Source organism: Siniperca chuatsi, linkage group LG1, assembly GCF_020085105.1.
Source record: "Siniperca chuatsi isolate FFG_IHB_CAS linkage group LG1, ASM2008510v1, whole genome shotgun sequence".
Taxonomy (NCBI): Eukaryota; Metazoa; Chordata; class Actinopteri; order Centrarchiformes; family Sinipercidae; genus Siniperca; species Siniperca chuatsi.
The window spans coordinates 36,344,245-36,357,221 of NC_058042.1; the positions used below are offsets into that span (position 1 = coordinate 36,344,245).

General features: G+C 40.7%; 1 protein-coding gene across 1 annotated transcript in view; it reads left to right on the plus strand.

Annotated features, from left to right (window-relative positions):
* The window catches only part of dok4 (docking protein 4), a 107,883-nt gene that overhangs the window by 58,848 nt on the left and 36,058 nt on the right, over window positions 1-12,977 (plus strand). The window lies entirely within an intron of this gene.

Sequence of the window (12,977 nt, forward strand, 5' to 3'; positions counted from 1 at the left end):
AATAATCCACCAGAATCAAGACAGTCCTTAAAACAAGTAGATTTATATTAGAAGCAGGCAGATTTTAATTAGTAGTTTGTTTCAGTTGGCTTATGAAAACTAAGGTTTAATACTAAGTATGTTGCTAAATGACCTTAAGATGTATAGTTTGTAAGACCTCTTGTTAAACAGACTGAACATCGCCATCCGTTCTGTCTACAGTTCTGCCTGTGGCTTGAGCTGCATAAACTGCATGGGGAATTCTAATTTGTGTGTGAGTCACATTCAGATGGTGTAGGAAGTGGAATTCAACTTTGCATGACTCATATTATGGAAAAGAACACATCAATTTAAGCCAGATTCTGTTCACCAGCGCACTTCAAATAATGGTCTCCTCCGCTATCGCTGCTCCCACAGCCGAATGACCCGCGCCGTTTGGCTCTGAGGGGACTGATGAAATTCCCATTCCAGCATGAACTCAGTGCTTAGGATATTACCAAAATAACGTTTCTTGCCCTTAATATTTAGCTCACTTAATGGCTTATTAATAAAATAAATAATGTTTTTGCTTTTTAGTGCTTAACCTACAGTGACCATTCTGTTTATTCTTAAAGTGCTTTGTGTACAAATGTGTGATGTAAGAGAAAGAGAGAACATGTGTGTGTGTTTATCCTTGCGTTTACTGGCAGATCCAAACCTTCTCACTGGATAGACTGAATACTGCGAGGGGATGACACTGTGTGTGTGTGTCTGTGTGCACCAGCACATATATCAAAAGACACACATCCTTGGAAATTGCCTTGAGTCGAAATAGAACCTACACAATCAGATGTCCACCACTTTGGTCCAGATTGAAATATCTCAACAACTATTGGACGGACTGCCATGAAATTTTCTCCAGATGATAAATCCTAATGACGTTGGGGAGTCAGGGTGATCCCTTTTACTTTTTTCTCCAGTGCCACAATGAAGTTCACCACCTGAAGTTATTACCTCTCTGTATAGTAGTTCATATCACCATACAGTATCATGAAGCCCAATGTATCGTAATGACTTTGCTGATACCCTGACTTTTCGTCTTGCGTCATGGTGGCGCTGAAAGACGAAAAGTCAGGGTATCAGCAAAGGTCTAAATTTGTGGTTTTGTCTGAAATGTCTTGCCAACTATTGGATGGACTGCCATGACGTTCGGTACAGACATTCATGTTCCCCTCAGGGTGGATTGTAACAACTTCCCTTGACTTTTCATCTAGCACCATCATCAGGTCAGAATTTGTCCAGTCCTTTGGCTTATGACTAAATACCTGAAAAGCCTCAGCTGTTTTTTAATGCTAATTAAGAAAAAAGTTAAGACAACTCGATTTAGTTAACACAACTATTAGAGTGAAAACAGACTACTTGTTTCTGACGCTGGTTTAAAAATGGGAAACTAAAATGACTTATTGTGAACCTTTATTTGCGAGAGTCCCTGTCTGAAACTTGAAGCGCTGAGACAACGTAACCATGATCCAGCACTGGGACACAGGGCTGTGCTGGATTCCTGCGCTTTTAAATAAAAAGGTCGCACGGTGGAGTCAATGCAGATTATTTCCCAGCTGAGGTCTTCTGAGTCCTCCTCTGTCTCCTTGTACCGTGTGTCCTCTACCAGCCCAGGCTTTGATTTAGCTGTACAAACTGTCTGGCTGTGATGTGAATGAATGTTTACTGTCCTCCATCATGAAGTTGAGGAATGGAAGTCTAAGGATCTGTCTGCTTTTGTTCATTTGCCCATTTTTATCTGGCAGTTTATCAGTTAGCACTAATCACATTTAGTTGAGTTTCAGGAGTTCTGAAATCAAACTGATTGGCCCATGAAATGTGCTACAAATACGGGCAACATTTGAGCATGGAAGTGGTATTGATTTGCCCAGCCAGCGTCGTTTTTATTTTAAAATAATCTACAAAATATTTAAGAAACCCATTCATATTTACAGTACGTTCGAGCTGGTAGCCGAATTAACTAGAACAAAGTAAATCTGCCTTTTACAGTTTCTCTCGCTCTGCTTGTCTCTCTCTCGTTGGGAATCTTTTCCTGTTTTGTTTTGAACACTAACTGCCCTCGTTTTCTGTCCCTGTCTTATTTCCCCCTCTTTCTCACAGTGCCCCTGTCATTTAATTGCCCTGTGTGTTCTCTTTCTCCCTCTGCGGTTTTCTGCCCAGAGCACTGATTCTTCACATCTCATTCTTCCTTTTCTGCCTCATTATCTGTATCCTTCCTCCACATTCTTTCTGTGTCATCTCTCTCTCTCTTGCCCTTTTTCATTTGTTCTCTTAATCCATCTTCTCCCTGTGCCAGTTTTGTTAGCAGTCTGCCCATACCTCGTGATGTGTAGTATGAAGCAGAGATAGCTTGGCATCAGTGGAATGCAGCTGGCGTGCTTTGGATATGAAACTGGTTTTAGAATGACACAGTAATGGATAATAGTCATTAAAAACATGGTGACTCCTGATGTTTCAGTCAGTAATTCTAAAGTATTTGTTTTATTGAACATAACTGGATTTGATGTTTCTGTTGTGCTTTTACTTGTTGTACGTATTACCGTATTCATGTCCTTTGGTATACACCATAATTACTTGCAGTCGAGTGGGAAACACAGCTAACGGTAGACTTTCTGACAACTACAATATTTTCCACTTGCCAGAAAGAACTACAAAAATGTCAACAAACCAGTGGCAAAACAGCTGGAAATTGAAAAAATTGACTTTGATTTAAATTGATTTAACTGCTTTCATGCTTAGCTCCCTCTTCAACACAACAGTCCAACACAACACCCACACATACGCTTACAAGTAGGTAAGTAACTTTATTTACATAGCACCTTTCAAGAGACGTCACGGAGTGCTTCACAAATGAAATAGTTCACTTTACAGCCAAAGCTACACTAAACTGCCACGACTAGTAGTTAGTAATCTAAATACATCCAATGATCCAGTGGTACAACTGAAGATGAGCTATACACTGTTTGTATGGTTTCACTTGTTAGGGTTAGAGGTAGTCAAAACAGTATAAATATGTAACATGATAAAAACTTCTCATTTAAGCTTGATTTCCATTTTTCTTGTGGGCTAGGCTAGCAATGGGCGTAACCATCTTGGAATAATGTGTGAACGCTCCCAAACAAGGAGCTTCCATTTTGCCATCATAGCGTGAATGCAGCGTACAGTATATGTAATGTCAGAACTTTCATTAGCTATGTTAAAGCTGAATTAATTGCTTTTTTGGCTACAACTTTGACACATCACCTGATAAAGTTGTTATCACAACGTGTTAGCAAACCGTTGTCTACAGTATTTACACACCAGCAGACACAGAGCAACATGACTATTCATTTGGAGTCGTGTTTGTGTCACCTGATGAGTGTAGCTCTGTGTTTGGTCCCCACTATGTTCACCAGCTACTAACTAACTGTGTCTGTCTGCTGTTTGTCGCTAGGTAGGTAGTGTACAGTGAGTTCATCAGAGCTTTTTCATTGAAACCAGTTGCCTGCTGCTGCTGGAGGTTGAGAGTAGTGAGAATGAATGAAAACAGTTAAGTTGCTGCCCATAGAATCCAAAACAATGAGCTCAAAGACGCTATAATGCTCCACGGAGCTGAGAGGAAATACAGCGTTGGGTTTGTCACTGTGAGCGACACCTTTCACATTACACATAGTCATTTTATCTATTGCTAAAATAACATTATTATATAAAGATATATATTAGTGCAGCTTTAAGTTGGAAAAAAATCTAGCATTTGTTTTTGAATAGGTGGATACATTCAAGTTTAGGATAGCATTAACAAAGTTTTAATAAGCCTCAGATTTCTCAGTGAAACTTCTGGATACCCTGGAGGGCGGCAGTTTCAGTCAGTGAGTTAGCACAGTGTTGTAGAAAACCCAGGGGAGAGAGCAGGGCATGAATACAAGGGGAGATAAAAAGAGGGTTATCTGAGTTAGTCTCTGTATCCTTCAGGCAGAGAGGACTTGCACAGCTGAGGTCCTTCTCAAGGCTGGGCAGATAGACTACCAGAGTAATGCTTAATTTATTTCAACAGGAACAACAAAGCCAAAGGAAAAAGCCCCAGACATGCAAAGTCCCAGTGCACACTGACTTAAACTAACCTTGGGTGCACTGATGTACCCGTAGAGACCTAATGTTTCCACACAACGGTCTGTTTTTCGTTTCCTGTCTTGGTATTACCACAGTCCTCTGAGTTTAGATGAGATTGATATTGATCAGCCTATGCGCATGGTACAAGGCTTTCAAACCCCCACACCCTCCATAACCAACCTTCCACTGATTAAGCACGCAGTCAATGTATTCAAATGGTTAATAGGCACCAAGTCTAAAAGCATATGTGAGATGTGTTTGCCCCATCTGTCCATATGCTTAGCTGTGCCTTTTGGGTATGAGGAAATTAATGCGTGTAGTTTTTTTCCCACATTCTGCAAGTAGCAGTGAAATACATTTTCCATCCTTCAAATGCATGTACACACTAAAGCGTTGGATGCATTCCAAACTTTGAGATTAGGCTAAACACTCCTTAGACTAGTTTATATTCAAATATGGAGAGAGCTGTTCTTAATGCACCAGAATTCAAGTAGTTCGTGGACATCATTTCCAGTAATGGCACATTCTGGAGAGAGTACCCTGAATAATGCATCCATTCACAAACCAGGCAAAAATCAACTATATTTTGTGTTTCCAACACTTTAATCCTTTTTAGATTTTAGATGCTTCTCTGCAGATATATGTTACTTTTAAAAACACAAACTGGAAATTATTCACATAGATTAATAGAGGACGAAACATCTACCTCTGGACCTACCTGCCCTGGAGTCCTGGAAGAGTCTCACAGTTGGAATTAAAGGTGACATTGCCCGAGGCCTGAGTAATACTTACGACACATGCGTAGGTGGAAGCTGAGCTAACATGCATGCATGATATATCACTTCAGACACCTGCTCTGTTCTCTGCATATCCAGCACAGATTTCTGTAAGACAATAAGATGAGTTTCACAGTCATGCCAAGCAAGCATGCTGGAGAGTATTTCCATTATAATCACTTGAGCTGTCTGCAAATGCACAGCATAAGTGGGTTGGATTTAAGGGCTGCAGAGACACGTGGCAGCTTTGGTTGCTTTGGCAGGAGATACAGTACATACAGCTTTCTTACTGATTGTCTCCACAATTTGGATGGATCATTTTGGAGGTCCAATTTTGTTAGCACTAGTATGTCACAGTGATAGAGACGATCTTCATGGTGTTAATCTCTCTGCTCCAGATCTGATTGTCACATGTGTGTTCCCTGAATCAATATTCTTATCAACTGTGCTCTGAATTCAATTTCCCTTAAATTATATACTGTATCCCTGCATCCATCTTGTTATCAAGTGTGTGCAAAGCAAGAAAATAATCTGTGAAGGCCACTTGTTAAAGGACAGTTCAGTTTGTGGGGAATGTTACAAATTTTCTTTCATATCGAAAGTCAGAAAAACTCACGATATGAAGAAAACTGAATGCCTTTTACTGACTGTCTCCACATTGTTGAAATGATGAAGATGAAGATGAGGTGGCAGTGGCTCATTTGTCCTAAAGTCGTTAGGAGTGGCATTCAGAGTTGAGTTCATTTTTGTTTCAGTTATATAAAGTTAATATGACAAACGTCTCAGCAAACAGTTGCTTATTTACACATCCTGCAGGCACAGAGCAACATTAGCATTCATTTGGAGTTGTGTTTCCACCTGATGAGTGTAAGCCAAATATTCACTTTCCTTTTAGCTCTGTTTCGGTCTTTACCAACTCTATATATCTGGCTCTTTAGCTTCACTATGTTCACCAGCTAGTCGCTAAATTTGTCTAATTTTTTGCCTGTTTTTTGAGGCTTTTCACTTAAAATAGCTAAACGATGAGCTGAATGATGCTAAAACACTCCATAAAGCTGAGAGGAACTGCAGAGTTTGGTGATAATTTTCTGTGTGTAGTGTGTAGCTTTAATGTTAGGCTTTAGTGTTAATTATCAAATTCCAAACATTTAGCTAACATAGACTAATATCACCATTTAACATACCTTCAGACTGCACGCAAAAACTACAGACAGAGATCCACGAGTTTGTATCAGTCTGTGCACTGAGAAAAATAATAAAATAAAGTACATGATGATCTTTTTACAGTTTAGTCCAATCTCACACTCACCCTGCCATATCCAGCTTTCTCTGTTCAATAAAAAGAACCTGTAAATGTGTTTTATATGCCTTGAACGCATCATTATGTAAGCAGCCCTCTGAGACTAATAGGTTAGCCTGCTCTATAGAGCCGGAGCTCCGTGATCTGGCATTCAGCTTCAAACTCTCCTCCTGGCACTGCTCTGGCTGCCGGCACTTTGCCCTCCCTGCTCCTCCACATACAATATCCTCCTACGCTCCTGCCGAGCACACTGCTTCTGCTTCTTCTCATCTGGTGCTCCTTTTCTCTCTTTTTAGAGACAGTGCCATGGTTATCAAGAGGCAAATTCACTCATTCTGGATAGATGTAGCTTTAGACCTTATTATGGTGCACTGCAAGAATACAGTATCATTTTCCTAGTTTAATGTTTGTTCTCTTTTGAGAAATACGTAAAGATTAAAATAAAAGATTACTGTAAATTCTCAAATTAAAGCTGGTATTCATATAATGGTCCAGTCTCAAATAATAGGAGGGGGCAGGCACGAACAAATACAGACTGGGTATGTAAAAAACATTACAATGCTGGGTAAAAAACATTGTTGGGGTCTGGAATTACCTGAGTTACAACAGCATATGGTAAATTCACAAAACAAGAAAATGTCCAACTTAAGTGTGATAATATTTAAGTATACAACTACAGAAAATTCTCTGTCTCTATTATAAGCCTGTTTCAATTAACTATTTGTCTCTGCAATTGAGTTATATATAGGCCGCTATTAGAGAATTTACGTTTTGGAGTGGACTTTGATGTCTAACTGCAATCTTTCTCACAACCTTCCCTGGCTCGACTTTGCTCCTTAACATGTTTCTTTGGTGGCTGGTTTACATCAAGATGTGTAGGTGCAAATGTAAAGGTGCACAAGGTGCAGTGAGGATCAGAGATGTGTGTCTACATTAACAGCTAATGCCGTGATCAGATTAAATTACATTTATCTTTCCAGATGGTTATGTCAGATTTGGTGATTATGGTCCTGCCTTGACACGTTTGATATAAGCTTGTAGTCTTTCACAACCTGCATGACATGCAAAGATGATCAGGCAGGAGGGGCCAGAGATGAACTTCCGTGACAGCGTCACAGAGTTTCACACAAAAAATATTATTTGCAAGCCTTTCTTTTGGGAACTTGTGAGGCATCTTATGCTGGGAAAAACTATCTACACAATATTTTGCTCTTTCGAGATGTCACTGTGTCAGATTAAGTGATCATAGAGTCATAAATTCTTGCCGTGACTTGGAAAAGAGACATGACAGACTACAAGCTGGACCCCAACAAATAATAGCTTGCATCAACCTGTGAACATAGTTGATCGGTAAGGTGTCAGGGATTGACTTCACTGTTCCACCTGACAGCACCAATAATGTACATATGTAGACTGTTTCCTGATTGAAAGTGAACCTGGAACCATTCATGGCCATTGGGCCGTGAAGGTGGGCTCTGTATTTTCTTTCTCTGTGAGGGTGAGCGTGTCTGTGAGAAGCATACATGTGTGCAGAGGGTGATGTCACACCCACAAGTGGTATAATCCTCCTGACCCGAGGGTGACAGTCACATGGTTACAGGTTCATGGAAATGAAATAAAACATCACTCCTTGTTGGTGGAAGAGCGCTCTGGGCTCCCATTGGTTAACGTATCAGAACACGTCATAGAATTTGTCAAACTTTGTGAGAGAAGGCAAAAAACATCTCTTTTTGTCAGGACATCATGAGGTGTCCCAGATGTCATGTCAGTTGTCCTCCTCTATGAGACACTACACAGGATAAAATAAGCTATTGTCACACCCGACACTCATTGTTGTTCCCAACACCCTCCCAACACACTTGTTGGGCCATTATTGGTCTGACATTGAGCTGTCTGATCATAGCACACACTACACAGAATAAAGCAACAAATTGTTGTGCCCTACACTCACCACCATCACTGCAAAGTTATACAGTACTATATAGTCTGATCATGCGATAAGTTGAATCTAGTTAGTCGACAATCAGAAAGCACAGAACCTGTGGATTCATGGCAGGAATGAAACACATCAAGCAGGCCTTATGCAGCTCAGACAGTGACACACTGAAAATTATCATCAGGATGCTGCTGAATAAAGCACAGGTGTATGAGGGGCTGTACAAGCCATAATTCATTCTGGCCCTCTCACATATATACATTCTCCTTTCACATGCATATATTTCTACTTGAACATATACATACATATATATATACTTTTGTCCTTCACCCTCCACGGGTGGTCTCATCCTTCGAGCTCGGGTCCTCTACCAGAGGCCTGGGAGCTTGAGGGTTCTGCGCAGTATCTTTGCTGTTCCCAGTACTGCACTCTTCTGGACCGAGATGTCTGGTGTTCTTCCAGGGATCTGCTGTAGCCACTCCTCCAGTTTGGGGGTCACTGCCCCGAGTGCTCCGATGACCACGGGCACCACTATTGCCTTCACCTTCCAGGCCTTCTCCAGCTCTTCTCTGAGCCCTTGGTACTTCTCTAGTTTCTCATGTTCCTTTTTCCTGATGTTGCCATCGCTTGGCATTCAAAAAATGTTCATTTTATTTTGATATTTTTTGCATTCTGAACTTTCTTTCACCGTTTTGGTGTGGAGAGGAGGGGTCTGAGGGGAGGGGTATATGGTTTACATCTAATCTGCATACTAAGGAGAGAACGTCACTCGGACTCAAAGTCACTAATGGAAAGTTGAATGATAATTTGATGATTTGTGACAGGCCTATAAGAACTCTCAAAGGAATGTTGAATGCCAGTTGAGGCTGATCCTAAGCCAGTTTATTAATTTATGACCCTCATCAACTTGGTAAACTGAAAACTCCACTATCTCTGGTTTCCATCAAGTGAAACTCAGCGCTTGTAAAACTTTATGACCAAAGGAACAACAAACATGACTTTGCCATACAGAATCAAAATGTATTAACTAATATGTTGTGTTTAATTGACAGTATAAGAAGAATGTGAAGCTTGATGTTGTCATGCTGATGCCGACAAAGAGCAATAGACCCTGTAGAACTGTTCTTTATGTAAAGAAATTAATATGATGTCGTACAAAGTATGAATCACCATTTTCTGTATTAACAAAACTATTCTTTTAGGGCACCCATAGTAATGTGGACAGCATGAGTGATAATTTGGCATACAGTTTCTATATAATGTAAGTCCTTGCTTTGAACTCTAATGACATATTGCCAAAATGTTTTAAACTGAGTTTTTGTTGTCTCAACCTTAATATTAATCAATCAAACATGCTTAAGGTCACTTAATGTTATGCATTAGCCTATTATGATGTATTATGATAGCTTTACTCTGTCCTCCCTCCCCTTGACATAGCCTCTTTGATGTTTTTAGCCTCTTTGAATAGCTAATGAAACAGGAAATGTAAATATGCATGCATACAATACAGTAATTGATCATAGCTTACAATAAGATAAAATGCAATTAGAAAGGTCCCACAAGGTGCTGTGTCTGTCTATTAGGGAGAAGAAATAACCCCTCCCTTGTGCATGCCTCTGACAGACTTTAAAAATATATGGACATTTAACTTGTGATTTTACTGTACTATTTCATTTACTGTTACAGATATATGTGAGTATAACCTATATATGGTGTGTCGTCCATGTCCATATTACCATGTATGACATTTAATTAACACTGTCTGTTAATTACTTATACATAGATAATATCCTGTTCATCATAAAAGTGTGTGGTGCCTTCCAACAACTGATGAGACAAAGCTTTAACATGGGAGAAGGGTGTGTTCGAGGTCTAACTGCACATAAATTTATTAATTATTATAAATAGCTACCAATTTTTTCTCTTGGTAAGGGAGTGGTGCCCTGTTGAAAAATTAAGTTGACATAAGTTACATTCTGTTATTTAGTATGAACGCTGATTTTATTCTGATAGCCAGAAGTGAGTGTAAACCTGCTCCTTTCTCTCACCAAAATTAAGGTAATTTGATATGATCAGTTTAATGCATTTAAACTTTTAACTGCTACATACTCTGAAGATATGTAGAGTCAAAAAGTTTCAAGTTTTAACCAGCCCGGTCCAATGTGAGAAAGCAACGGCAGAGAGAAGCAGACTTACTTGCTGTTTGAGATTGCCCGTTGAACTTGTGGAAGCCTTTGCCATAGGTTTGTGTTGATGAAGATTCAGAGCGGACAAGAGGACAGCTGGTTCAGGAACTCAGGAAAAGTCTCCTTAGTATGCAGATGTGAATCACGCTCTCCTTGCCCCCTCCCCCATGAATGTATAAAGAGAATTGCCCCCTCCCCTCAGACCCGACCTCAAGCTTCTCAGCCAATCAAGTCCCGCACGTTCCAGTGTCCCCCATGGGACCTTATTTTGGAAAAAGTCAATGGCGAGAGACAAATAATTTTTTGATCCTGTTTGAATTGTGCCAAAAGTTTGTCAATTTAAAAGATAATTTTGCAAGTCAAGAAAGTTGCAATTGTGACGTTAGCTTACCTGATGTGTTTTGTCCAGCGACTCCTGGCCCTTTATCAGCCAGGAGCAGGAGGCTACCACTGCAGCAGCTAGCCAGGTTCAACAGCAGGAGCAGGTACACGCAAGTCAGATTCGGAGGGAGAGTGCTTTCAGCAGAGATAAGTTCGGGACGTCTAGCGACAGGTCAGGGATGGGTTTTGGACAGCAGCTCAGTTCAAGATTAAGCACACCTACTACCCCCTGGCTTGTAATGGAAAATTCGAGTTTGGGCTGCACAACATGTAAGGCGGTGGGGTTTTTGGGGCCAGAGAAAACGGGGGATGAAAGTAGCAAAGAAAAAACAGCAACGGGCACTCAGAAAAAAAGTATTTGCACATGCCCAAGGCTCATTTAGCAGCAGCAGGCATTCTTGACAAGGTGAAAGGAGACACCTTAGTACAGGCTATAGTTAACAGTCAGTCTGAACAGATAGCCACTACAGCTAGAGTATTTCGCACAGCGTACAAGGAGGCTAAATGCCACAGGCCTGCAAATGGCTTTGAACATGTTTGCCAGGAGTTAAATGGAGTTGATATGGGTAGAATTCTACATTCCAATGTTGCGTGTTCAAATATACAGAAACATATTTCAGCAGAAAATGAAAAGAAAACTGAAAGAACAGTACAGTGTGCACCCGAACTCAGTCTAATGCTGGATGAGTCTACCAGTTTAAACAGAAAGAGTTCCTTGATCATACACCTTAGGGTTCAGTTGCCTCATATAGACAAGCCTACAGACATTTTTACTGAACTCATAGTTAGATTAAGGAATTGTCCATCATCTGTTATCTGCTCTGGAGCGCCTACATTTGACTGAGGAATTTCTCTCTAAAATCCTCATTGGAGTAACGTGGTATGGCGCTTCTATCATGTTAAGGCATGTTTGGCACTGCTTGGCCCATAGGCTTGAGTAGGAGATGTAGTGAAAGAGATGGGGGCTATCAATTATTTTAAAATATTGATGGACAAGCTATATGCAATTTATAGCACTAACAAAAACCAAATAGTGCTGAGAGAGTCTGCAGAGAGTTTAGATGTCAAGCTATGCAAAATTGGTCAGATATTAGACACTAGGTGGGTGGCATCAAGTTTGAGAGCAGTAGAAGCAGTGTGGATGGCATTACGAAGCAAGCATACATTGGACTTGGTATGCACAAATCTTCCCATGCGTTTGTAAACAACCTAGGCATCATGTGCGATGCATCACAAGAATGATCCGAACTGTCACTCGAGCTTCAAATAAGAGAAAGTACCATCATTTCGGCACACAGGGCAATTTGTAAGGAAATCTGAGTATTTGAGGCCATGTCGCATTACACTGAACTCAGCCAGAGAGGAATTGAGAACTCTTTCCAGGGCATCACACTGAACGGAGGAAAACCCAGCGACAAAACACTTAACCAGAGTGAGCTCTCAGACACCCATCGTTCACTTAAAGTAAAATACCCAATACACATGTTAATGTTCACCAGTTCTGGTGGGACATCCCCCATGCTGTTTTTTAAAAAAAAATGCAAATAAAACATTTCCTGGGCATTGATGACCAACATAAAATGTCTGAGTGATCACCCACATCCCACGATGCTGCGCTTTCCTCATTCTCCTGTGCAGACTGATGGTGCCTCTGTCAACAATGCACTAGCAGTTAGTCAGTGATAAACAGCACATTTTGGACAACCACATATGATGGAATAGTTATGGGAGATATTGAATTTTCTCCTTCACATTGATAAGTGAAGCACCCAGATGATCACTCAAAATAATTATTTTGGTAGCTGTTAGCAATGACCTTGCTTTCTATGAGATGAGTAGGCCAAAGTCATTGCCAAAAATAGCTGCTACAATATTATAGAGCCACTGCTGGTGAAAGGAGTCATATGCTGCCATTAGGCGGACGGTGCAGCAGAGGTGGCAGCCTAAAGGTTACTGAAGCAGGTAAGATAAGATCAGATCAAACTTAAATGATGCCTGTGGGGACATTGGATAGAGACGGACGCAGCATTTCCTGAGGCACTGCAACAGCAGATCGATCTACCGTGCTCAAAGCTTATTGTCCTCCTGGTAAAAATGTGTCTAATCTGATTGGAATAGGTCACACTTGTTTGTGCAGCTCGCCTTGCTGTCTGGGAATTGAACCCCAGTCTCCTGTGTAATTGGTGGGCACGATGCAGATGAGAAGGGAGATGGTTTTGTCCGCTTCAAAAACTACCATCAAGATGCACTAGACTAGAGAATGGCACCTAACCAGAAGTTAGTCTAGTGGA